At 40.4% G+C, this 26,288-nt stretch overlaps 1 protein-coding gene and 1 long non-coding RNA gene across 2 annotated transcripts in view; one reads left to right on the forward strand and one right to left on the reverse strand.

The window, feature by feature from the left end:
• Window positions 1-26,288, forward strand: part of grin2ab (glutamate receptor, ionotropic, N-methyl D-aspartate 2A, b) — a 127,705-nt gene that overhangs the window by 34,128 nt on the left and 67,289 nt on the right. The window lies entirely within an intron of this gene.
• LOC119485114 lies at window positions 3,730-10,992 on the reverse strand. The gene is made up of 3 exons (XR_005206188.1): window positions 10,854-10,992; window positions 7,852-7,856; window positions 3,730-3,744 (listed from the first exon to the last, which is right to left on the reverse strand). It is a non-coding gene; the product is annotated as an uncharacterized LOC119485114 (long non-coding RNA).

Raw genomic sequence — 26,288 nt, forward strand, 5'->3', positions numbered from 1 at the left:
CAAAGTAAAAGTCCCTAGAAGTTTATGATTCAACTCTTCCCCATGGTCTAGTGTTAAAAAAGTTAACAAAAATTGCAATATATCGTAATATTGAATCGCAATACTTGTAGCATCGCAATACTTAAAAATCACAATACATATCGAATCAGCACCCAAGTATCGTGATCGTATCGAATCGGGAGATAGGTGTATCGTGTGTATAACCTACAGGCATAAGCGTGCTTTGTTTATTGTATGTGATTTCAAATGAAACATTGATCTACTAGCCAGGTATGAACCTCACTGACACTAATATTGTTCCTGTATACACCGTACTGCTCCTTGTCCCTCTGCCAGAATTGCCAATGTCCAAAATAAATTCCAGCCCAATTACACCAGCTCTAACAAATCAAAGAATCATCCATTTGTGTTGTGCCAAACCCATTTTTTCTTCTTAAATGAAAACAAAAGGATCGATGTCACAACAGGTCCAACCTCTCTCCCTCTCTTTCAATCTTCCCCAGTCTCTGCCTCTTCATCCTCCCCTATAATGCATGTCAGCGTGGAGCAGGAATAATCTCGGGGAAGTTGGTTGGTGTGCTGTGAGAGGGGGGACACGTTTAGGGAACAGAGCACTGACGTGGAGAGAGGGCATGTGTAAGCCCAGGAGAGGAACAGGATTAGTTTGGAATGTTGTACTTCCATTACCGAGGGGCCGCTCGGGGAAATAAGAAATGTTGTTGGCTTTACCTCATCTTCCCCCCCTCCATACGCGTTCACTCGTTCCCCGCCAACCTTGTTCATCTCGTCTTCTGACTTCCTGCTTCTTGATGTGTAGGGGATTGAGGGTGGGGGTTGGGGGTCACGGTGTGTAGCGTAAGAACACGAGAATGCTGAAATGGAAGGTTGTGAATTAAACATGTGTGTTCTTTCTGCTTTGCTCTGCTACTGTGGTGGGATGCTCCGCTTGGTGTCTGTGTATTTGCATGTGTGTGACTGTGTGTGTCCCGGCCTGGGATGTCCCATATCAGTAGGGGCCATTTGCCCAGGTTCTCTGCTGAGTCGCTTTAATATTTAACACCTGCTCCCCTCACCTGCTGTCACTTGCAGGAGATCCAGCTGCTGTGTCATTCACTCACTAAGTCACCTCTAATTCTGTCTCCTCCAGCCCTGCGTCTCTGTCCTGTTTCCACCGTTCTCTCTCACATCTCCATCTCTACTGTCACCCCGTCCTTCTCTCCTGTCTCTTCCTTTTGTCTCTCAGTCTTCTCGTGTCTTCTCCCTCTCTCTCTCACCCACGCTTGTTATTCTCCAGTGGCTCGGGGTTGTGAGAGGAAAAGCCAGATATGTTCGAAGGCTTTGGGAAATCTTGCTAGCCTTGAACCCCTGTGACGCAAGATTAGATGATGGGTTTGTGTGTCTGTGTGAGACGGAAAGAAAGAGAAAGAGAGGGAGGGAGTGGAAGAGCAAGTAGCTGGGTTAATATGGTTACTATGGTGACTAAACCAGACTACAGCATTTAGTTCTGTTGTGCCTGCTGCTCAGGTTCTCTGGCTGCGTTTACACCCCGGGTATTCATGCCCAGTTCCTTATAGCTTAGCTGGGCACCGCACTCAACACAACTGGCTGTCGACAGCCAGTTGTGTTATCATGTCTTTGTCACTGCTCAAGCAACTCCAAGTACCTCCGCACTAAGATGGTTCATTTGGAAGTGCTGTTTATTTTGTCAACTATTTTATTGTTTAGTCTTAGTCCTGCATCAAATGTCCCTGTTTTATCATATTTAGTCACATCCTGTTTTTTTTTAGCCAGGTTTTAGTTGACTAAAAGTCTGAACCTTTAAATATTATGTTAAGGCCTTTACACACCGGGGGCGTGATGAATAAACAACACAAAAATACTTGCCTGCTAATATTATATGTCAAGGGCTTTTATTGTGAAAGGGAAGAGCAGAAGGAGTGGATCTGGTATGCACTTTCTTTGTCAAAGTTAAAAGGATTAACAAAGTTTGCCGTTTTGGTTCGGACTACGGAGCCTACGTTTTGTTGTTTCATAAATATAGGCGCAACTCAACCGGTTCCGCACAACGTGATTGGTTGATGCCTTCATTCACGGTGCGAAAGCTCAGAGAAATCAACCTCAATCTGAAAAAAAGTGTTATTTTTTCACCATGTATTAATCATATTTTGTGTCAAGTATTCATGACAAAAACAACAGTTCAAAAAATATTTTGATGTGCGAATTAATTGCACAAAAAAAATAAATATATATATTTATATATATATATATATAAATATATATATGTGTGTTTTTAAATATAGTCGGCTTGGTGTGAACTTACTCTCCAGTTGGTTGTTGGAGCACCGAGGTTGAGTGGGGAAAAAAATACAGTCTATAACTGACCCATATTGTGGGTCATATGGCGGTTACCTTCGAAACAGCCTGCATTATACTGCGTACATGAATATCACATAGACTTGGTGAACAGACATTGACTTAACCTAAATGCACAATGAAATCTCCATCTGTAGTGGAAGCAAACATCTGCCAAGTTAGCTCTCAGCTAACAAGTACAGTACATCAAAGGGCATCATTTATGTAATATTTTCCATCGTACCAAAAGAAAAATAGAATAAAATCTAATAAAAAAGATAAATAAATATTTAGACACTGCCAGTGAATCACTATGTAGCATTTTACTGTTTGAAACATCAACATTATTGAATAAATCGATCTAAATGTATTTGCTGACGCAGTATTTGCTATTGTTTGTGGTTTTCAGAAAGTAAACTTGAACCCCAATACAATCATGATGGAAAGATCTTCAGATGAGTTGCATCAATAAATACAAAAGTATTTAAAAATCGACCTTAAAGGAATCTTAAAATATCTGATTTTGATCCCATTTATGTTCATATTTTACAATCTTTTCCACATGTGAGCAAAATAATTAATCAATTTTACCAGGCATTGTAAATGAAGCCTAAGTGGGTGTCACTCAAACAGAAACTCTGAAAACAAGTTTTAATTTGTGGTTCCACACAAATTTGTGAATTAGGAACATCTTGAAACAAAAAACACAAGAAAAAGAAAAAAACAGAAGCCGATCTACGCCTTTGCCTGTGTTAAGAATATTTGTACTTTTGGTTTTGACTTTGGCTGTAACACTTTGCACCGTGTGGATGTTACCATTCAGAAGGAAAACCTACCTGTAGCATCACTTCACATCGTGTTGTCTTGTCTTGTCTTTAAAGGGCAATTTAAATATTCGCTGTAGTTTTGGCTGTGAGACAGTCACTCCTCGTCATCCCTTTTTAACTCTAAGTGTTTTTCATCTTTGGAAGGTGTTCACTCTGCTTTTGGCTTGGAGACAGTCACTTCACCTTTCAGCACACCTTCCTTCCTTTTTCTTCAATTTTCTGTTTTTGAAATTTGCATTTCTGTAGGTTGTCCTCTTGTCTTTCTCATTAACCATGGCTACTAACACGGCTCATTACAACCAACACAGCTGTTTTATATGTTCTTTACCTTTCTGATGCTAAATTACATGTATACTTGACAGCAAAAAACATTTAGCTTGCATTGGTTATGGTCATTGTCAAGCTGTTATCATTGCCAATATAAACTCTTAACCACCTGAGAGAGGATTGACAAGACCAAACAGATTTATTAAAGGCGTTAAATGTGAGATTGGGAGCATTTCTATTGCCTCCGCAGGGCTCTCAACATGGCGACGGCTGAGCCGGTGGCTCTAAGCTAACGGCACTAACAGTGCAAATACACAGTGTTAACCTGAAGGGGAATCGGAGGGTGGGGGTTATGCTTCTGCGATGATGACATTGGTCAGGACAGTGTTATCCGCTGTAACTGCCATATGAGAGCAGTGTAGAGCGGCAGCCATGAGCTAGCCAGTGGGGCACGCTCACATGCACTGAAAGGCATGCGTGGCCGGCCCGGCGATTTTTACAAAGAACGGAGAAGCTCAGATTTCAACACACACAGAGGGAGAGTGACTTCATTATCTGCTCAGGTAGACATTACTCCACTATATCTTTACATAGCAAATAGTTGTTTGCTGCTATATTAATGCTCTGGATATCGTATAGAGAACCTTTAAAGTTCAAATATGAGATTTTTGTTTCTCAAAATATTTGAACACACTGAAATAAAACACGTTCGTGTCCATGCTTTGACGAGATTACTGCTCTAAAAATATGGATAGTATCCAGAATTTTTTAGTGTATGATTGGCTTATTCAATCATATTTCACTGGACCGGACCTTCTGTGAGCTACTACATGCCAAGAAAAATACAAATTCGACAGCAGTAAGATAAACAAAAAAACACAAAAAATAATACTGTTAATACATTTCTGGTCTCTAGGTTGGCGTTGTGGTTTCATGGCTCTCTGCAGAGCCCTGGCAAAGTGCACTTTACTCATATCTTTTAATTTGCTGCAATCGTCCCTGCTGCTATCTCTGAAGTGGTTTTCATTGTCATAGTACAACAGCTATTACTGAAATGTTGATGATAACAAGGGAAAAAATCTTTGAAAAAGAAGTATAGACCTGCCCAGGCCTACTGTGGGAGGTCTAGTTTTTCTTCTTCCTTGGAAAATCGTATGTAGACAGAATGTATTATATCCTAATGTTACTGAATGGATCTCGGAAGATGATAGAACAGCAATGCTTCGACTTAAAAAAAAAGAAAAAGCTGCTCCAGGCAAAATTCACACCACTCTGCACACACCCTGTAGCACATTATTGCTTTAAGGGAAAATAATTTGCATCTAATAATGTGGACATCCAGTCTGAAGGGTCAATGCAATCAATTATAGAGTTGTTACCACTGTGGTGCTTTTTATAGCAGCAGAGCAATCACAGTTTACTCACACAAAGAGCCTGACCCTCAGTGCCTATGTAGCAGGATTTATTGGATGTAAAATGATCAAGAGCAGGCCAATTTGGAGAATGATTGTATTAACCTGACTGTCCACCTATAGAGAGCACGTGTTTCTGCTTGCCTGGCACATATGCAAACACAATTGGTTATGCATGCTTTGCAACCATACTCTATGGAGCAACCAAACAATGGCGCTATTTGTGCATTGGGGGCTATTGTGTGTCATCTATTTCTAGCAATCACAACAACATTACATTACCAATTACAATGTAGATTAGGCTACTAAAACATGCACAGCGTTACATCACTGATCGGTCAACTGCTTTAAGGCACGGCCACACCACTATTTTAATATGGTGATATTCAAAAAGTCCCACATTTTATCTTATAATGTGTTGCACCATCTACTTTTATTTAACCTTCTCTGTCGGAGTATAAACTGAAGTGAAATGGTTTAAATTTTTTAATTGTCATATGCACAACATTTACAATGGAGCAGTCGTTGGCAGTAAAATTCTTGTTCTCAGGCTCCCTCCAACAATGCTACTAGTTAAAATATAGGAATGAAGTGAATAGAATTGGTGGTACGTCACAAAAATCGGTTTTGGCCATAACTTAAGAATTCTTATGCTAATTACGACAATTTCACACAAATGTCTAACAGGAAAAAATGATGAAGTGATGAGATTTTGGACAGACATGGATGTAAACTGCAGCTTGACTGGTTGGTGGAGGCATACAACCGCGAGGCGGTAATTCCAGTTATTGGTTGTTTTAAGCCACCCTTTGTAACATAAAAACACTATAAACCATAAACAAAAACAGCCCTGGTAAAACTCTCAGCATCATAGTGAGTTGGTTTCTGTTGACGTCGGCCAGGCAACTGGAGCAAAAATACCGTCAGTCACAGCTGATATCCGACAGCTCTGTCTTCATGGTCCTGGCTAGCGGTGCTGCCGCCCAATCACAACAGCCTAAGCCTCTGCTTTATTCCTTCAGTGGCGATGCTGGCTCTCACTAGTCAGCTTTGACACTGACAACCAGTGGCGTTCATGGGGGCAGGAATGGGTTGCCCTTTTTCCTCTTGGGTGCAAATTGCCCTTTTCAACTGGCAATCAAAACTTTTCAGGCCCTGCCCTGGCCCTTTCATAGGGCATGACCTTCTCCGGCTCAGCTCAGTTAGAGTTAGGGCTTTTATTTATTTTTTGCTCATTCCCCTGAAAACTGCCTGTGCAAAACACTGCTGACAACATGTCATCAAATGGGAAATAATCCACAGAGTCATCTGTGTGCATATAGTGGGAAGCCATTTTGGGTGTCCGAAATGCCGATGTCGACTCGAGTGCCCTTAGTTCATCAGAGTTTCAGGGAGGGAAACGAATGTTATCTCAAAAAAACTCCCCCCGCAGTTCTTTCACCATCAACTGAAGTCAAACTGTCACTGGATTTGAACTACTCTGCTGCATCTGGCCACAGTGATAACAAGCCAAAGATTTGTGGCCTCCTTATATATATACTTCAGCTGAAAATCAACAAAATGTTACAGAGAGCGCAGATAACCTGTTTCTGTTACATTTACTGTCACTATAAAGCAGAAGCTTCATTACAGGTATGCTAAGTGTTGTGACTTTTCTATTATTTAATTTGAACCTGCGCATCACTGTTGAATTATTCCAGTGTTAAATAAATCAGAGACAGACCAAAGTCAAAGAACGAAGCAGAAAGGGCAATACTGAATATTGCTTTTGGATTATCAGTGCAGTGACACTTGTGGGAGGAACGAGAGGGTTATTGATTTTGTTGATATATACCCATCCTGACAGTTAATAGCCTTGACTGGAAGTGTCTGATACTGTAAGAGATGTCCATATTCAATGTGAGATAGAGGAGATACTCAGATTCATGATGAGATGCCCTGATTAACTTGCAGATTGATCTGAGTCGCCTTGATGTATCAAACACCAAATTAAATTAAACTTCACTGAAGTTAAATTCAGTTCACACATCAGGAGAGTTAATATCACTTGAAACTAGAGGTCGAAAGATAGTGGATTTTTAAAGGCCGATATAATAAGGATAGTTTGGAACAGGAAATAGACGGATAATTGGCTGATATCTTCTTTACTGCTGCAGAAGCCTCGTCGGCTATTTTTGCATACGCCTTTTTTAATAAATCTGTTTTTTGTCACTGCGAATGTAATCATTCGTAAGAGAATATCCTGAAGTGTGATTTGGTGGATTACATCATTGGAATATGTTCTATTTATTTACAATGAGCGATGTGCTGTTCTGTGGCTTATGACTGGCCAGGATTAATTCTGTTGCCGTTCCTGCCCATCTTACAAACCATTAATCTTCGTGCATATTCCAGGGGTAAGGAGGATCCTTAAGTGTGCCATTAAGGCCCTGTCTACACGTATACAGATATTTTTAAAAATGCATATTTCCCTCTGTTTTGGCCTTTCGTCCACACGCAAACTGAGTTTTGGTTCAAAAAATGGATATCTTTGCCCTCTAAGATGCAGATTTTTAAAAACTCTGGTTACTTTGTATCTGTGTGGACATGTAAAACAGAGCGTTTGGGTAACGATGACGTCCTTTCTTCATTGTGTGCATGCCTATTGTTGAGCATGCTCCAGAAACAATAACAAAGATGGCGGACTACTGGCCTTTTTTATTTATCTTTTGTTAGCACCGCTTGGACTAATTACTACTTTACATTTGAAAAATGTTCCAGTCACAGGGAACACATTAAACATGTCGAGGCCAAATGGTGATTGAATGTACGTTTGGGGGATTGAAGGCGAGGTTTGGAGCACTTAGAAGGGCTATGGACATAAACCTGATCATCATTTATGCATGTAAAGAGACAGTTGATGACAGAAGAGCGATGACAGTCATGAAAATTGATCAGGAATTAAACTGACTGTAATGAAGCCGAAGGAAAGGGAGGGAGAAGCCCAGTAACACAATTACTTTACCCTTGTGATTTCACTTGCGGTGACAAGTAAATATTACGGCGATCGTTTGGAGACATTTTTGCGTTCAAGTGTATACGGAGATAAAATCAGCTTTTAAAAATATCTGTATACGTGTAGAGAGGGCCTTACGTAACTGGATTATTTGGAAGAACGTTAAGTAACAGTGAATGATTTATTTTCCTCCCTGTCTGCCTGTCTTGTATCGTGGACAAAGAGTTGATATTGTTGCGTTATATATTTGAGAGATAACTTTTTTTTCCTCCTCTATCTTGACTTTGTGTACGGAGCCTCCACGCAAAACGGTGATGATCGCCCCCACGTGACTGGTGGCGGCTGTGCAGCCATCAGTATCGATAACGATAGTTTGTAAAGCGTCCGGCGTCAATTAATCGGTCTACCTCCAAACCACGTCAAACTTTATTTCATGACTTATTATTCCATCATGTTTTTAGCCAGGCATATTGATTGTAAGGTAAAGCAACACATTCCTCTGGAAAACATTCCCGACAGTGTAATGGCACTTGTGCAACTGTCTGTTTATGTGTCTCTGCGTTCTGTTTATCTGTCTGTGTTGGCAGCGAGTCTCACTTATTGTTGTTTGCTTGTTGCAAACGGCTGCTGGAGATGTCAGTCTCTCCTCAGCAGAGCTGCTGCAGCTGTTTGGCACACATCGCAGCCAGCGTTGGTGCGTCGCGTTGTCTGTCTGTGCTGTGTGACGGAGCAGCAGGATGTCGCTATCAGCCAACAGGTCCCTCTGTCTCGCACACAATGAGAAAATTACCTTAGCTGGACCTGCTGTCTCTGCACCTGTGTGTGTGTGTGCGCAGCAGCGTTCACGAATCACTCGGATCTGCTGGCAGTCATCTTTACTCAACCTCAAACACACCAACCGAGGTCCCACGCAACCCAGCCTTCTATATTATTATATCTTTCTTCATTTTTCTATCCCGCCACTGTCATCTGTCACACACTCTCCTTCACACACACTTTACTCTCCCCCCTGCATGCATCACTCTCTTATATCCTTTTATTTTTCAGTCATCCTCGATGTCTTTTACTCGCTCCCTTTCTTCTCGTCACCTCTTGCCAACCTATCCCCTTTCCTTCTCTCTTGTCAACCCCCCCCTTTTCTCCTCCTTCTCTCACGCCCCAGTTGGGGAGTACAATTGGATGGCAATGGCAGGGCTGTAGTGTGTGTGTGTGTGTGTGTGTTTTGTCTGTGTGATGTCACACTACAGCAGCTCTATAGTAGCTCTCTCTTTTTTAATCCCCGTGCTCACAGACCACACTGCTATTTTAAGATTCTATAAACCTTTTCAAAGAAGCTTCAAGGGGAAAGCTTCAACATGTACTGTGTACTATGAGTGTGTGTTCGGGAAGAAAGCATGTGTGTGTGTGAGCGAGATATGTTTGCATGTGTGTGTCAGACCAGCTGATAACACTTAGCAGTTATATGGTTCATGTTAGAATTATTCTTAATCACAAAGACATGAATTTAAAGCCTATTTTGATATAGAAGATTTGTATAGCTGGTAAACAAAATTCCCCTCTGACTTCACTGGGTTGAATTTAAATCTATTTGGGGATTTGCTCTGTATAATATTTTTTTTTTCAGAGACTATTTCCAGCTCTCACCTGCCTTTCTGCGGGGTAACATAAATTTTAGAGTCTCAAGGAAAAAAGTCAAGTTGAATATTATTATAGAAGCACAGCTGATGGCATGCTAATAAAACAAGGCAGGATCTCCAGACAATAAACAGACAATAAACCTGGCGGTAAACCTGACACAAAGTTTATTGCACACTCATTATTGCCAATGCAATATAATATCTCCAGTCCTGACCTGTCTGATCTCTCATCTCTCATCATATGTAAATCTGTTACTGGCACCGAGGAGCTGCACTGTATTCTGTCTATGCAGCAGCACTCGCTTTGCCATTTCTGAGTCGATTGCCCCTTTTAAACTATTAACACACGAGCAGAGGAGCCGGCCCTGGCTCAGCGCCTGCACCTGGACTCCTCGGAGGGAAAGGTGTGAAAAAGGATGAATTTTCACTTATTTAACGGACTGCTGGAAAACATCAGGAGACGGTCAAGGTCGTGACAGAAATCTACTTTTCTGACCTCACATCCAAGTAAAAACCCAAGAGCTTCAACAAGTCCTCAGGCCTCAAAATGCATTGTTGGATGATGTCCTGCCTCTCTGCTTAGTTAAGGTTAGGGATGATAGCAAATTAATTCATCTTAAAGGCAGCATTAATTGAGTCCACCTGTGGGCTGCAGAGCAGGCAGTAAACACAGCACTGGAATATGATCACCTAATAAAGTTGTTAAAGCAAATGTGTTCGCAAACAGTTGCCTATTTACACATCCAGCAGGCACATAACTACATTAGCATTCATGTTTATGGGAAACCAACAAATATCATTCCAATATTTACTCTCCTTTTATCTCTGTTTTGATCTTCCCTGCCAACTCTCAAGGGACACATCTGCCTCTTTAGCTTGCCAGATCTTCCACTATGCTCAGGAGCTATAGGTGCTTTATCTCTGTGAGTTTATCAGAACGAGTTTGCTGAAATGAGGATGATGAGAGTGGTGAGAGTGAACCAAAACAATGAGCTAAAAGACGCTAAAACATTCCCTAGAGCTGAGGGTAAGTGCAGAGTCGGGGATAGTTCTCTGTGGGTTTGTCACTAGTCATTTCACTCATTGTTATTATAAAATATTGATTAGTTCAGCTTTAAGGTATAGTTAAAGTTAGGTAACTAAGCCACTTGGATAAGAAGGTTGTTATAAAAGGGGTGTATGTAGGGACAACAGCGTTCGCTTGGGAGTAACATTAGAACCGTGGCTTCAAGAGGGAACCATGGAGGAAGACACAGGTAACATTAGGCAAATAATGTCTCTAGTGATTGTTTTGGTAACATATAACATTAAAGAAAAAAAGTTTTACTTTGTGACGGTGGTTTTGATATGCTAATGTATCTACCGGCAACAAACGCTATAACGTGGGCTTCAGAATAAAGTAGTGCTTTGGGTGTTTATTTTCTTAGCGACCCTGTCTTTGAACGGTCTGAATGAGACAGCAGAGGAGGAGAGACAGGTGGTCAGAGGGGAGAGGACGGGAGATGGAGAGACTCTGTGCCCACCGGAGTCTTTCTCTTTAGTGCCGCTACCCAGCGCTGCAGTACTGTTGTTCGTTTCAGCGTCAGTTTATGAAATGGACTGTTTTGACCTTGGTTTTAACATTGTAAAACTCATCTTTACACCCACGAGCAATACAGTAGTGTCCCCTCTTTTGTTTTCTTCTGTCCTGTGTCTCCTGAATCTCTGTCTTTCACGGTCTCTACCATTGTATCTGTGTAACTCAGCCGAGCCAACCAACCTCGTGAGGTCACAGGCTAGAGTACTGCAACATGGTGGCGCTCTGGCCACGAAGGTTAAAACAGAGCTTCTTTTTTCTTTTAATTTCTTACATTTGTCATGTTTGTTATATAATTGTTGATTCAACAATAGAATAGTGTGTATTCACAGTGTTAGAAAAGTAAATATATAGAAATATTATCAACTAAATGTACTTCCAGTATCAAAACTAAAAGTATGAATTATGCAGACTGTCTCCTGTCAGTGTTATAGTATAGTATAGAATAGTATATATTATAATATTGCATTATTATAACATAATACATAAATATATGCAGAATTTTACTGTTGCAGCTGGTCTAGGTTTTACATACTGTTAGCTTCTTTAATCTATAATATTGTCATATTTCAGTATATTTTGTAAGATGATCATACAGTATGTTTTTACATTACCAGACACTACATACACACATGGGGAGCAATTTAGGTTCAGTGTCTTTCTTAAAGACACTTCAACATGTGGACAGAAGGAGCGGCTCTACCGCCATATGCCGCTGTAATATATATAAATGTGTAATGTAACTTACTGTACTAATGATATTTGCCTCCGAAGTGTAGCATAGTAGCATTTTAAAGTAGTAGAAAATAGAAAAAAAACTTCAGTTAGGAGTAAAATGATCTGAATACTTGAGTAAATGTGTTTGCTGCTTTAGCACTGAACATAAACACAGGCTGTTTTAAGCTGTTTAAACCAATGAGCAGTGCTGTTGTTTTCTGGACTGGACGGTCTCTCGGGTCCTGTTCCACACTGATAAACGTGCCCTCCTTCCTCATACTGGCACCAGTGTGTGCCCTACAAATGTCCCCTGCATTTTTATTCCACTGGAAGACTCTGCTGTCCTGAGCTGCTTTGAGCTCTTTCCTTCTTAATAGAGACTGTCTCCTACATCAAATCTACAACCTGCCTCTTGACATCATCCCCACAAGCCTCCTTAAGGGCTTTCTTGATATTGTCGGCCAGAGTGTCATCTCCACTGTAAATAGCTCTACGGCCACCGGGGTTATTTCACTTGTTTCCTGCTTCGTGCATGCAACGGGCCTGCCTCTTGTAGAAATGGTACCGTTTTCATCAGTTTCAGACCCATTTCCATTATTGCTGTTTTTGTGTCTCAACTGTTCTGTTTGAAAGGTAGCAACATAAGTGGAAATCTGTCTGGTTGTCAGGAGTTGGCTCATTTGAGACAACCTCTTCTTGACTTATGGCTCCGACGGTGCTGTTCTTTTCCTCGTGGACTTCAATATGGTAAATAATGCCATTATAATGGACTGTCTGGAGCATAGGGCCGGTGTAAACAGCACTGTCCTGGCTTTGCTCATGTCGTAACTGAGGAAAAGAACCATTTAGGTGATTTTTTATCCGCCTTGTCGAGGATCTCTCAGGGTTCAATTCCAAATGAATTTCTCTTCTGCATTTGTTCACTGCACCACTGAGTCATATTATTAAGACTTACATTTCCTTTCGTTGTTATGTAGACAACACCCAGCGGTATGTCCTGCTAAAGCCCACTGATCTGTACAATTAAAAAACTCTCTTTCTGACAATATGTAAATGTTGTAAACGGTTTTCCTGGAGATTAAAAGTGAACATCAATGTTTTTGAATCCTCTATCTCTACCTTAGTTCTTTATCTCAAAATAACTTTGACCATGTAGCCAGCTGTGCTAAAACTTCAAAATATTAAATCAAGCTAAAATCTGTAACTTTCCACATGTTTTTTTTGCTGTCTAGAGGGACTTGAAATTATGTTTGAACCACAACAAAGACGGTTGAATTGTTATGGATGACTCTGTGGAAAGCTTCTATTTAATCAGCCATTGTAAAACCTGGAAATGCACCAAGTCTTCATACTCAATTTAACAGCAGAGTTGGGAGATAATGTCCGGGTAAGTTAATTAGAGTCAAACTTTAGTAATCCCAGTGGGGAGATTTGTCCTCTGCATTTGACCTGACTGTTCAGGAGGAGTGTGCAGCCAACTCCAAACAGAAAGACCTTCTTTCTATGAGGCGACTAAATGCTGATCCAGTGTGCTGTCTATGGTAAATACATACAGACTCTATGTAATAACAATATATCAATTTATAAACTTTAAGGATGACATTTTGACACCACACTGTCTTTTTGTTGCCTGATCAGACGAACGCTTTTTGCAGTTTGCTGCGTCTTTTGTTGCTATGCAACCACCGAATGAGTGCTAACTAGGGCTGTCAGTCGATTAAAATATTTACTCGCGATTAATCACAAATTAATCACACATTTTTATGTGTTCAAAATGTACCTTAAAGGGATATTTGTCAAGTATTTAATACTCTTATCAACATGGGAGTGGGTAAATATGCTTGCTTTTTGCAAATGTATTTATATATTTATTATTGGAAATTAATTAACAACATAAAAACAAATGACAAATATTATCCAGAAACCCTCACAGGTACTGCATTTAGCATACAAAATATGCTAAAATCATAACATAGTAAACTGCAGCCCAACAGACAACAACAACTGTCAGTGTGTCAGTGTGCTGACTTGACTATGACTTGCCCCAAACTGCATGTGATTATCATAAAGTGGACATGTCTGTAAAGGGGAGACTCGTGGGTACCCATAGAACCCATTTCATTCACATATCTTGAGGTCAGAGGTCAAGGGACCCCTTTGAAAATGGTCATGACAGTTTTTCCTCGTCAAAATGTAGCGTAAGTCTGGAGCGTTATTTATCGTCCTTCGCGACAAGCTAGTATGACATTGCATTAAGGCGTTATTATCGTGTTAACTTTGACAGCCCTAGTGCTAACGTAAGCTTAACACAAACCTTGAACTGTACGCTAATACTGTAGTTAATAGTAGGCTACAGCTTAAATTAATTAAAACAACTTACCCAAAATCTCGAGTACCACACTGATTTTCCTGCTGCTGTTTTGTGTTCAAATCCAGCAGAGTCACCACTATGAGAAAAAACGCTAATGACGTCGGGTGCTTTTCTGCTCTGAGTTGATTTTTTTTTTCAACTCGAGGCGTTCAGGGAGCTCATGTAGGAACACGAGGCGCACTGAGCGGATAAACGCGAGGCGCTCAGCAACGCGAAAGCAGCACGAAAACACGTCACTCTCATTGAAAAAAATTACAAAAAGCCTCAGGCTGCTGAAACGCCCTCTGTGTGATCAGGGCCTAATGGAAGCTGTTGTTTTAGCTTAGATCTGCAGATATATGCAAACACATTGATGTCTTTAAAGATCCCCTCCAGGCATGTTTTATAACTTACATATAAATACTCCATTCTGCATAATAACTTGAGTCTGGTATGGGTTTTCCACAAAAAACTAAAAAAAAATCTTAGTAGATCTACTCCTTTTCCCTCATTGAAAAATTTATGAATATGCAAATCGTTGTCAGTTTCCATTCTCAGTGCGTGTGCACTGGAGGCTTCAAGTTTCCACATCACCCTTCTTGCATATTGGACCACGATTGGCTTCCAAGTTGCCACAAATTCCTTCTCTCGTACGAACACGTCTCTAACTCAGGTTCAAGGTGAGCACAGAGAAACTTTCCTCCTTCAACAGATGAATGTAATAAACAGCCTTCTAGTGTCAAACTCTGCACGTACATCATTCTGCACAGTGAAGGTCAAACATCCAAGTGAGGTAATTATAAGCAAGACACGTTTTTGTGCGGAGGGGGACTTTCATTTACACTTTATTGATCCTCTTGAGGAAATGCGTCCTCTGCATTTGACCCATCGAACCTTTTTAGGAGCAGTGAGCATCTAAAGCACAACATCTGCAGCTCGTCTCCAGTTACTAGGCCACTGCATTTTAAATACTCCCCACCGGATTACTGTAACTCCTTTTGCATATGGATCGGTCTGTCCACCGCGCTGCTAGAATAGGACATTGCTGCTGATCGCATTTCTACGTTGGCTTGTCTTCATCCTTCTCCAGCACTGCCGTAGTACAGATGTGGTGTGTAAGCTCTGCCTTTGCAAGACTAACACTGACTATGTTTACAGGCACACTAATATTACACTATTATTACGAATATGAATGAATTAATGAATAATTTATTTTTGCGTCTGTTCATTTACATAACCCATCCCTCCTGAGATTATTCAGACACATTAACTAACAACAAATCAAACCTTGGTGTGTCAGCCCACCATCATCTAACAGCACAATACACCAGCATCATCCAAACATACATATAAACATAACATCATCCAAACATAATCGTAGACATGAACCTCCCACAAATAATGCTCCAGGATATATCCCACAATGGAAATAAAACAATTACACAAACACAGCCCCCTAAGTACAAGACACTAAACCAATTAGGACATCTATCTTATGTTACTTTTCTCTTCCTATCCCACGCTTTAGAGAGATATTCAGAAAATACAAAGACATGATAAAAAAGATATTCAATTAAATAGCAACTAGCCGACAGTTTGCAGAGATGCATGTCCAAAAGAAAACCCCACATTTCTGGTTGGAAGGGGAAGCACACCTACTTCTAAACATTTTGAAAGATTTGGATGTCAACAGGTTTTTGGATATGCGCAAATATCAGCGACCTTTTCAAGAAGGAAATGGTTGAAGGATTGAAAAAGGGTGGCTGTGTTCGCACGGTCGATATTATTACACAGACAAATGAACCTTCAATTAGTGTGTAATTTAAGTCGTTTTCCATTTGAGATGTTCATATTGATATTGTAGTGTTATACAATAGCATCAATGGCCAATTTAGATTAATGATGATATCGTTAGGCTACATGAATACATTTAGAATTATATTATAATTCAGATTGCAGAGACAAACAGGATAATGTCGACATAATTATGAAGTTTAATTTATATAGGATTTAATTTATTTATTTATTTTCATTATTTGTAATGATATACAGTATGCAATCCATTACATAGCACATGATTCCTATGACAGGTCTGGACCGCGTGTAAATTGTGTTGGTACCTAATGCTGGGCACACACTACATGAAAATCAAGCTGATTATGGGCCTGATTCCTCCCTCCCGACAATCGTCAGCAAAGCCCTGATTTTAATAATGGTTCTAAAGATTATATTCCAGATATTCCTGTGGTGTGAGGAAGGTTAAGAGTGTTTTTTACATTTCCCGATCAGCTCAGAAGTCCATCCTGGCCGCATTGATTTCAGATCGTGAATATTAAACATGTTCAATGTTTTTCAATGTTTCAATATTTTTCAATGTGGAAAGAACGATAGCCAATTGAGAACCAAGCTGACTGAAGTGGAAAGACAACAACCGCTGTCATGGCGGCTGCGACTAATGCATGAGCTAATGCAAAATGCGAAGCATAAAGTAGTAGTAAGATGGACCTCAGAAATAGAGGACCAACTTGTTGATTTATGGAAACAACACAAGTGTTCATTTAACGTGTCTCCATGACTCCATCCATCCATCCTTCATGAATTTTCAGTACAAAGTAAAAACTAACATCGCTAATTCTTTTTATTCGGTTTCGGCCAAATCGTTGCTCACCACACACTATAGGAGCAAAACTGTTAAATTTAACATAACATGTCGTTATGTATGGGGTCTCTCACATTTCCAGTGAAATATCTTTCAGCGTCGGTTAGCCTTAAGAGGAAATTCTAAATATGAGAATATTGGTGAATGCGACAAGTTCTCCTAAATCACTCGTACAAGCCATTTAGGAACGATCTGTTCGTACGAGCGGTTCTTGCATGAGGCCCAATGTCTTTTTTTGTAATATTTTGTGCATGTAAACGTTGTGTTGTTTATTATGAATCTTTATAGACTTTGGTTTCTTTACATCTAAAGCCTTTAGCTCATATAACGCAGAGCCCTTTGAATTTCCAAACTCAAGGAGGAAGCATCTTTTTTGTTGCTTTGCGTAGATTATTGAAATATTCTGTTATATTAGGGTCAACTCTTTGCATCTGCTCATATAAAAAAAAAAACATTTCTGCTCTGTTTAATCTGCAGATGTGTGAATTAATGTGTGCTTGTGTTTGGGAATTTAGTGAGTACTTCTTCTCAGCACCAGCTGAAAAGCAGCCTTGCTGATTACAAACCACTCACACATCAGAACAGAGAACTTAACAGCCTTTTATGTCACAGTAGACCAACTCTTCAACATATGGATTATCTCGTATTACTAAGCCTCAGTTGTTTGATTGTGATGATAATGATAGTAATGAAAGATGATGATGACAGTGATGATGATAACGGTGACAATGATGCGTATGATGATGATGAGTAGTGGATTTCCTGTGAAGACCCGAGAGCCCTTTTTATCGCTGATGTGATGTCATAGTCATCACAGCAGCAGTTTTCTGTAATTAGACTTTTTATTAAAAAATATTTTATATGACTCTATGCAATATTCATATTATATGAAAACATACTAATGAACAGTTAACAAAGGTACAGAAAAAAATATCATCTACATTAATAATGTAAACATCTGCTCTATAATTAAAGTGTCTCTTCCCCTGAAAAACAACAAGGCTGTTTGCTGCAGTGTTCGTCTGCATTGTCTTGATTTACATCCAAAATTTCATTCAATTTCAGTGTTGTTTGAATATATTCTCTGTGATTCGGTTCAAGAAACATTTGTTTTTGTGTTAACATGTGCTCAGATGAAAAACAGCATTCCCCTAAGCATCAGTTTTGGGTAATGCTGTTCATCCCAAGTAAGTTGTTAGACAGTGATGTGGGAAGACAAATCAAGACAAACCATTACAATCAAATATATAATAAACAAGAAGCCAAAGTAAATACCAATTCATAATACCTTCTGTCATTCATTCTAATTGTAGAGTTAACACAGACACTGACAGTCTTATGATGCTGTTTAGATTGCAATCAACGTGACTTTATATCTTCGGCATGTGGGACAAAACAGAGATTCTGCATTCACATGTTGAATCTGTAGGTAACGGGACAAGATTTTGGCATCGGAAGCAGGTAAATAATCCGTGTGGAGAGCAAAAGAGGTACAACGCATCGGTCGAAATGCAATCTCAGAACCCACCATCTATCTTTTGACAATGATTTTGCTTTTTATTGGTTTAAAATGAGTTTGTAAACTGGCTACTTGGGAACCAATCCGGTCGTAGACGTCGTCTCTCAACTCCAACTCCAGTCTTACGTCTCAAGATGCTAATCGGAGTGTAAACAATGAGCAGCGCACGGAGAAGGAAGTCTTGGCCCGGATATCCGCTGGCTACACTGGAACCCCAGAAATATAGCCCCTTGCCCCCAGTAGGGATGTGACGGTAAGGACATTTTCCCACCAGTTAATAAACTATTTAATAAACTTGCGACAACATCATCTTACAGATTACACCGGACATTTTACAAGAAAAGACAGCACTCAATATCTGTAGAGCCCTTACTTTGATCTTTATCGTTGGATGGCTGTGTGTCTGGCCTCTCCGGTCCAGCTTTCGCTGCGAGGCTGCAGGTTTCCATTCCTCATTAACGTTATGGTTTCCTTATAACGTTGGGTTTAAATCCAAAGTATTGCCAAATGGGAGCTTTTGCCTTTCGCTTTGACACCAAATCCTCCGCTATCATCTTGTCTGTCAACTGTCTCTCGTCCCGTGTGTGTGTGTGTGTGTGTGTGTGTGTGTGTGCGTGTGTGCGTGTGTGTGTGTGTGTGTGTGAAATCTGACTCCTGCTACTCTCTGCTGTGAATCTGTACGGAGCAGACACTTTCACTTTCAGTCTGTAGTGTCCGATGTCCGACTATGTGTTAATAACACGCCGCTTATACGCCAAAATGAACTAAATGGGTTGTTTTTCTACTAAAAAAAAAGCAAAACGACGGTTGGGGCGGTGGGCAAGTAATGTAATCGGTGTATACCTGAACACTGTGTAACACTGCGTAACACCGCGTAACACCGATTACCATGTCAAGCCTTGTCCCCAGAAGCTTATCTATCGCAGACTGATAGCCGATGGGCTCTGATATTAACACAAAATGGACGAGGGCCATGAATTGAACCAACGTTCTTATAACAGTAAGGCTGAAATACTGTCCACTGAGCCACCGTAACATCCGAACCAGAGGCATTCAACCATAGGCAATCAATTGCTTGCTGGTTTGTCAATATGATGGTTGATGGAGTGTGTTATTGGTGAGAAGAGATTTAAAGATTTTATCTGTGTGGGTGAGAGACGGTTGGCCAACTTAGCTGTTGAGAAGCACATTAAGGTCTTTGTCTTAGCTAACATTCACAGTCAGGTCACTAGTTACTCAATGCTTCATGATGGATAGCCTGTTAATTTTAAAGGGGAATTACACCCATTTTTAAATTAAATCCTATGGTCTAAGACGGTCCAAAAAATATTAGTAAACATGAACAACTCTCTCCCGTATCCAAAAAATGCAAATTTTACTCTTTTTTTGGAACAAGGTTGATTTTTCTGAGCCTTCCCACATGGCATAATAAATGGCATCAACCAATCAAGTTGTGCAGAATAGGTTGAGTTGTGCCTATATTTATGAATCAACAACACAGAGGCTCCATAGACCAAACCAAGATGGCATATTGTATTACTCCTTTCAACCTTGACAAAGGCAGCGTAGACCAGATCCACTCCTTCGGATCCATTCTTACCTTTTACAATAAAAGCCCTAGACATATAATATTCACAGGCAATTATTTTGCATTTTTGTCACACCCCCGGTGTGTAATGGCCTTTACCTCTCTGGATTCAGGCTTTGAGAGAGAGTAACAATGTATAGTGGTCGCACACATCCAAAACCGTTGTAGAAAGGTGCTGGACCAATAGAAGACAGCAATGAATACATAAATAAAGGTCCACACTTGTGAATGTACCAATAAACGGCACCTAAGGGAGCAACAGTGTTCAGACCTTTATTTGAGAGTGTAGCTCATAAATATTGATTTAACTTTCCTAGGCCAATAGAGATAACGTATTAGTGGTATTGACGAGTTTTTGACCCCTAGTTCTGCTTTGGAGCAGTGTTTTCATGAGTGGGTCCTTGTTTTGTTTATATCGGGTACACACACAAAGATGTACATGCACGCATAAAAGCATGCATACGCCATTGGTTTTCCGCTATACCGCTTAGCAGGAGTTGTTGGCGGTGACGTGCAAAGAAACATAGCATTGCGCCAGCAAAGTCAATGAAGTAGACGACTGCTAGCAGGCAAATATGAATGTAAACCATGAACGATTTAAAATTTTGCTTTGTGAATGTTAAATTTTGAAGGAAATGCACTTAACACGTTTGTTAGGCATCAAGGACAGACACAGTGTGTTTTGGTGTTGAACACTGAATGAAAACATAACTTTTGTTTACAAGAAATAGCCGCAAGCCCATAAACAGTTTATCATTGTTTAAGTGTTGGCTTTATGGCGTGTGAGGAGTTTGGACTGGAACATTTTGTTGGCGTCCAGGCCTGGCCTGGGCTCAGGCTTCAATAACTCAGGCCGGGACACAAACCTTAAAGTATTTTTACCCCTATAAAGATGATCGTTTTGCGAACAGGCACTCATTCTTCCTCTCGAAAGAAAACATGACAGGCAGCTAATCAAGCATTACGATTGATGGAGTTAAAACTACAGGAAGTAATAAACCTTTTGTGTAGCCTATTCCAGCAGACACTGCCTGCAGGGAGATCTAAGTATCGACTACCTGACTGTCTTGTAACTACTTGAAACAAAGATAGGTGTCGGCTAAAAGTTCTGTAATTGTTGGTAGTTCTGCAGAGCTACTGCTGATACACTAACTCACTGTAATTGGTACGTGAACAAAGGGATGTATTCTCCCTATAGGTACACTACTAACTCCCAACTTTTCAATTGTCTGATAAGCCCATTACTGCAACGGGCATACAAGCCAATCAATCATAGTTAAGGACGTGTTTGACAAAGTTGCAGGACTTGAGGGAGCAGGAGCTATCGCCGCCTCACTGTCTCGCATCAATCATCTCTCAAGTGCAAACAATACTGAGGAAGAGTGGGACTTTTGAGATGTGTTTTTTTTTCCTAAACTGTAGTTGCAGATGAAATAATAGATTTCATCAATTTTCCTGACAGTTCTTGATAATAATCCTTCATGTTCCTGAAACTGCATTCATTGAGGATATACAGTCTTTCCTCTCTATTATTATGGTCTTTTTGGTAACACTTTCTAATAACCATCATTTATGAATGGTAAATTGATAGTTAATTAAATTTAGTTAATAGTCATTTTGTTGTTAACAAATGATAATTAATAATGTTTACTATATATTATTAATGCTAGAATTTATGTTATTTTAACAGTTTATTGTTGCACACAATGTAACATTTTATGTACCTTTAAGAAATTGTTTGTAAAACATCTATTAACATTACGTAGACAGATATTTGTAACACTTTATTGTTTGGAAACCATCACTAAACATTATTTGGATTGCAATTATAAAGTTGTAACTGATGAATATAATTCCTTGTTAAATGTTAATAAATACTTTGTATAGCATCTATAAATATTATTTAGATAGATACTTGGGCGATGGTTAATTAACTCTCAATTTACCATTCATAAATTATGGTTATTATAAAGTGTTACCTTCTTTTTTCATTATTAGTTTATTCCTCCGTGGGAATGTTAACTGGGCATGTATGCTCAGCTAACCTATCCTGTATAAGTTAAATTAAAAAACACATTTTTACTATGTATTGTATGGAACACTTTACCTGAACAAGTACATTAGGATGTTAAAGTTGTTGCAGTAGCATATTTTTTTTTATCATTCATTGTTAAATCAGCTGGATGACGTGTAGTTACAGAAGCATACATAATATTGACATAAGTAGTTGCACAGATAAGCTGTTATGCCACTCTACATAATAGACAGATACAATAAGTCATTACACTTGCATACATGCATAGTAGTGTTTCTCACCCCCATCCACTGTTCAGACAGGCAGCCATATGTGCTAAGAGCAGAGGCGAATGCCTCGGGGCATCCCCCATCCATGTGCTTCACGTGTTCTACCGGGAGAGAGAGGTACAGATGTAGAAGAAGGTGGGAGAGGGAAACGAGAAAAGGTGGAGAGAAAAAAGGAGATTTGAGTGAAGCTTGTGTCAGAGGCATACCATGTTGGTGTCAGTTCCACTCCTCTTCCTCCATGTTAAGAAGTTTCTCTCTCCCTCAGAGGGACCAGCTGGTCCTGTGAGAGAGAGAGAGGGAGGGAGAGATAAGAGTAGTAGAAATAATAGAGAGGCAAGTGCAGGTAGAAGATGAGATAGAAAAACAGAAGAAGAGTGATGGATTTGCTAACATTGCATTTCATGCAGCAGTGATGTCCAATTACATGCACGGAGAGACGGGTTCTGTATGTGCAGCATTTCCATTCAACCAAACAACAGAGCTCTTTCTCAATATTTGCTCTTGTGTCCCCTGTGACATTTTATTTAGTCTGCAGCTTACAGTGCACTGAGAGTTGAAATGGCGAGTCATTGATCGTGCACAACATCAAGCTTAGAGCCCATCTCAATACACCGGGAAGTGCGGTACTTGTTCAGGAGGAGATCATTCTCTCCCGGATCATTTATAGATATCTCTCTTCCCCACAAAGTCAGTAGTTGAGCATGTTGGGGTTTTATAGTCACCCTACAGCAGCTTATCAGCAGCAGATATCACTGATTCGCTACCTTCAAGCTGAGAGTGTGCAGCTAATTAGCGAAATCACCGGATGTATTCATTAGATCCTCGATCCCCTTTCCGTAAGCAAATCTTCTTTTCATTGGAAATAATTGGACATCACTAATAATTACATGACACACACAGAGACGTGTGAGTGGGGCGCAATTTCAGACACTGCCTCTTCAGTTTTATATACCGTATTAAATTAGTCTTCTCCATATTGTGTTGGTGGAATTTTATATTCAGTAATTGTGACAGTTAGTGCGTATTAATTTGGGAGACTGGCGCCCACTCTTGGAGCCAGGTTGGGGAGCGGAGCTTGGAGCCAAGCTGTACTCCTGGCGCCTGTTGTTCCAATAACCCCCATAGCCTGTCTGAGCACAGCCTGAAGAAGCAGCAGGAAGCTGCTGTCTTGTGGCCTCACCACCTGGGATATTGGACACTGGATGTCCTCCATGTCTTCTGGGTGGTGATATGGGAGTATTGGGTACCGTAGCGTGTAATCCAAGCCTTTTGGTCCTCGTATACCAAAGTTAAAGTTTTATTACCTGGCATTAAAGGGATAGTTTGGGTGTTTTGAAGTGGGGTTGTATGAGGTACTTATCCATAGTCAGTGTATTACCTACAGTAGATGGCGGTCAGCACGCCCCCAGTTTAGAGAAGCAGACAGGAGTTACCGCATGGAGGCAAAGCAATGTACTGCTGTGGATGGGGCCGGCAGAAAAACGTATTTTAGCCACCTAAAAGAAAGGCCCACTTAAAAAAAATCAATATCAGTTTAAGTGCACACTATATTTAGAATATTTTTGCTGGTTTACCTTGTCGTGAGACAGCTATACAGTCTATGTTTCCGACGGAGAACTGAAGCCGTTGTATCCATCTATGATCTCACCAAAGCCACAGTTTGAACAAAAACTTAGCATAACACGGGAGTTGCTGTTCTACCGCTGCCTCGATCGGTTAGTTTGTTTGCGTTATTGTGAGACATTGGTGAATCCGAACTAACCAAAGTCACACAATAACACACACAAACTAATCAATTGATGCAGCGGTAGCAAAGAGTATAGAAGCAAAGAGACGAAACTCCGGTGTCTTTTTGACAACAGCCTTTGTTGCCATTTTGGACTGAAAAAGCTTATCATATTTAGAATATTTTATTCTTCAATACAGGCCATTTCGGTAGAATATGACAATACAATAAAGATAATTTAGTTTTACTCTTTTGAGGGACTTTTTAGACGTTTTACTGGCGTCAGGTAGTCGCTTTCAGTCCAAATTGGCGGAAGCGTTGCTTTGCTGCTGGGCGCTGATGTTGCAATGCAACGAACAATTGACTTTCACTTCTTGCCAATCTCCGTTCTTTGGCGGTAGAACAGCAACCTCTGTGTTCTGCGAGGTAAAATTACAGGTTTTTTCCAATGGAATCTGGTGGCTTTGGTGAGAGCACAGATAACAGCTTCAGTTCCCTGTCGGAAACATAGACTGTATAGCTGCCTGATGGCAAGTTAAACCAGCAAACATATTCTAAATTTAGCGTACACTTAAACTGATATTGATTGATTTTAGGTTGCTAAAATACGCTTTGCTGCCAGCCCCGTCCACAGCAATACATTGCTTTGCTCCTGTGTCAGTACTCCTGTCTGTTTCTCCAAACTTGGGTGCGTGCCGACCGTCATCTACTGTAGGTAATACACTGACTACGGATAAGTACCTCATACAACCCCACTTCAAAACACCCAAACTATCCCTTTAATGCCAGGTAAGAAAACACAAGTTTCACTTTGTCTCACTATCCCTTTAAGTCTGACCTGTTCAAGACAGATCAAAGATTTCCTTTGTCCCCTCTGCCCCCTTGACTTTTATGGGATGGGAAGTGAATTGCAGCTGTGTTGTGAAAAAGATCCAGCTCGGGGACATAATCGTGTCTTCGCTGTGAATCACAGATGGTGCTGTCCCTCTGGCTTCATCAGCCCGTGACCTCTGATGTGCAGTTGAGCTTTGTTCTGCTGAGTGCGAGGCGGCTGGGAAGAAGGGTTACCACCTTCAAATCTGAGGTTGTGGTTCTTTCACAAAACAAGGTGGCTTGCTGTGTTCAGACGAGAGGGGAGCAGCTGTATCAGGTGGAGGAATCACCTTAGGGGGGTCATATTCACGTTTGAGTGTAAGAGGGGCCATGTGATTGACAGGATCTGTAAAATGCAGTAATGACGGAGCTACACCAGAGTGTGGCGGTAAAGAAGTGAAGGCTACAATTCACCGGTCGATGAACACCTCAGTTCTCACTGGTGTTCGTGAGTTGGAGGTTGGGTCCAAAAGAATGAAATTGACGATACATTCTATAGAAGTGCGGTTTCTCCGGAGGTTTGCTGGTCTTGTTCTTTGCGAGATCAGCCAACATTGTTTACCTGTCCAGTCACGATGTAGGTGTCTCCTTGGAAAAGACTCTGTGTAAGATGAAAGAAAGCTGGGTGATTATATTTTTCCAACTAGCCTGAAAAAACCCAGAGATCCCTGAAGAGTAACTGGAGAAAGTTATCTGGGAAAAGTCTCTCTTATCTGTCATATTCGCTCAAATTTAACTGCAACGCTGAATAGAACCAGCAGCAATAGAAAATTGATAAATGGATATTATCTGTTTGTACATACCCAGTAGCTGTAGTAGTTACATGTGAACAAGATAAGCAATAAGCTTCACAAACTAGCTGTTCTCGACCAAAGAAATTCTTAAGCTGGGCATACACTACGGTTTTAGAAATGTTGTTGTGTACTTCCTACTCCTACTGTACAAGTAGATCGTTTGCCATGTAAAGCCAAAGCTCACGATTTATGTGCTGACACTGTACGATCCGATCGTCAGCCACGACCTGAGTGCTCACTGTACATGTAAAATAACAGAAACGTACTGCCTTGATCATCTGTGCCATCCTGTCTGCTGAAACGTCTAAACAAGAGGCGCCGGCATATATGGACTCGCAGGTGGCTAGGAAGATGTGGACAGTATGGCTTGTCCATTTTGCAGAGAGAATTGGAGATAAGCTAGCTACGTTTTATTATTAAACTGAATTGAAATTGTCACCTTGAGCTTCTCTGACGTTTTTGTGTAGACTGTGTGATCAATTGTTTAACCAAATTAGTAATTAATAGGGCTGTCAAGTGATTAAAAATATTTAATCACGATTAATCCCATAGTTATCCATAGTTAATCGCGATTAACCGCAAATTAATCGCACATTTTTTATCCGTTCAATATATGCTCAAATCATAACATGGCAAACTGCAGCCCAACAGGCAGCAACAGCTGTCAGTGTGTCAGTGTGCTGACTTGACTA

This window comes from Sebastes umbrosus, chromosome 3 (genome assembly GCF_015220745.1).
Source record: "Sebastes umbrosus isolate fSebUmb1 chromosome 3, fSebUmb1.pri, whole genome shotgun sequence".
NCBI classification, from domain to species: Eukaryota; Metazoa; Chordata; class Actinopteri; order Perciformes; family Sebastidae; genus Sebastes; species Sebastes umbrosus.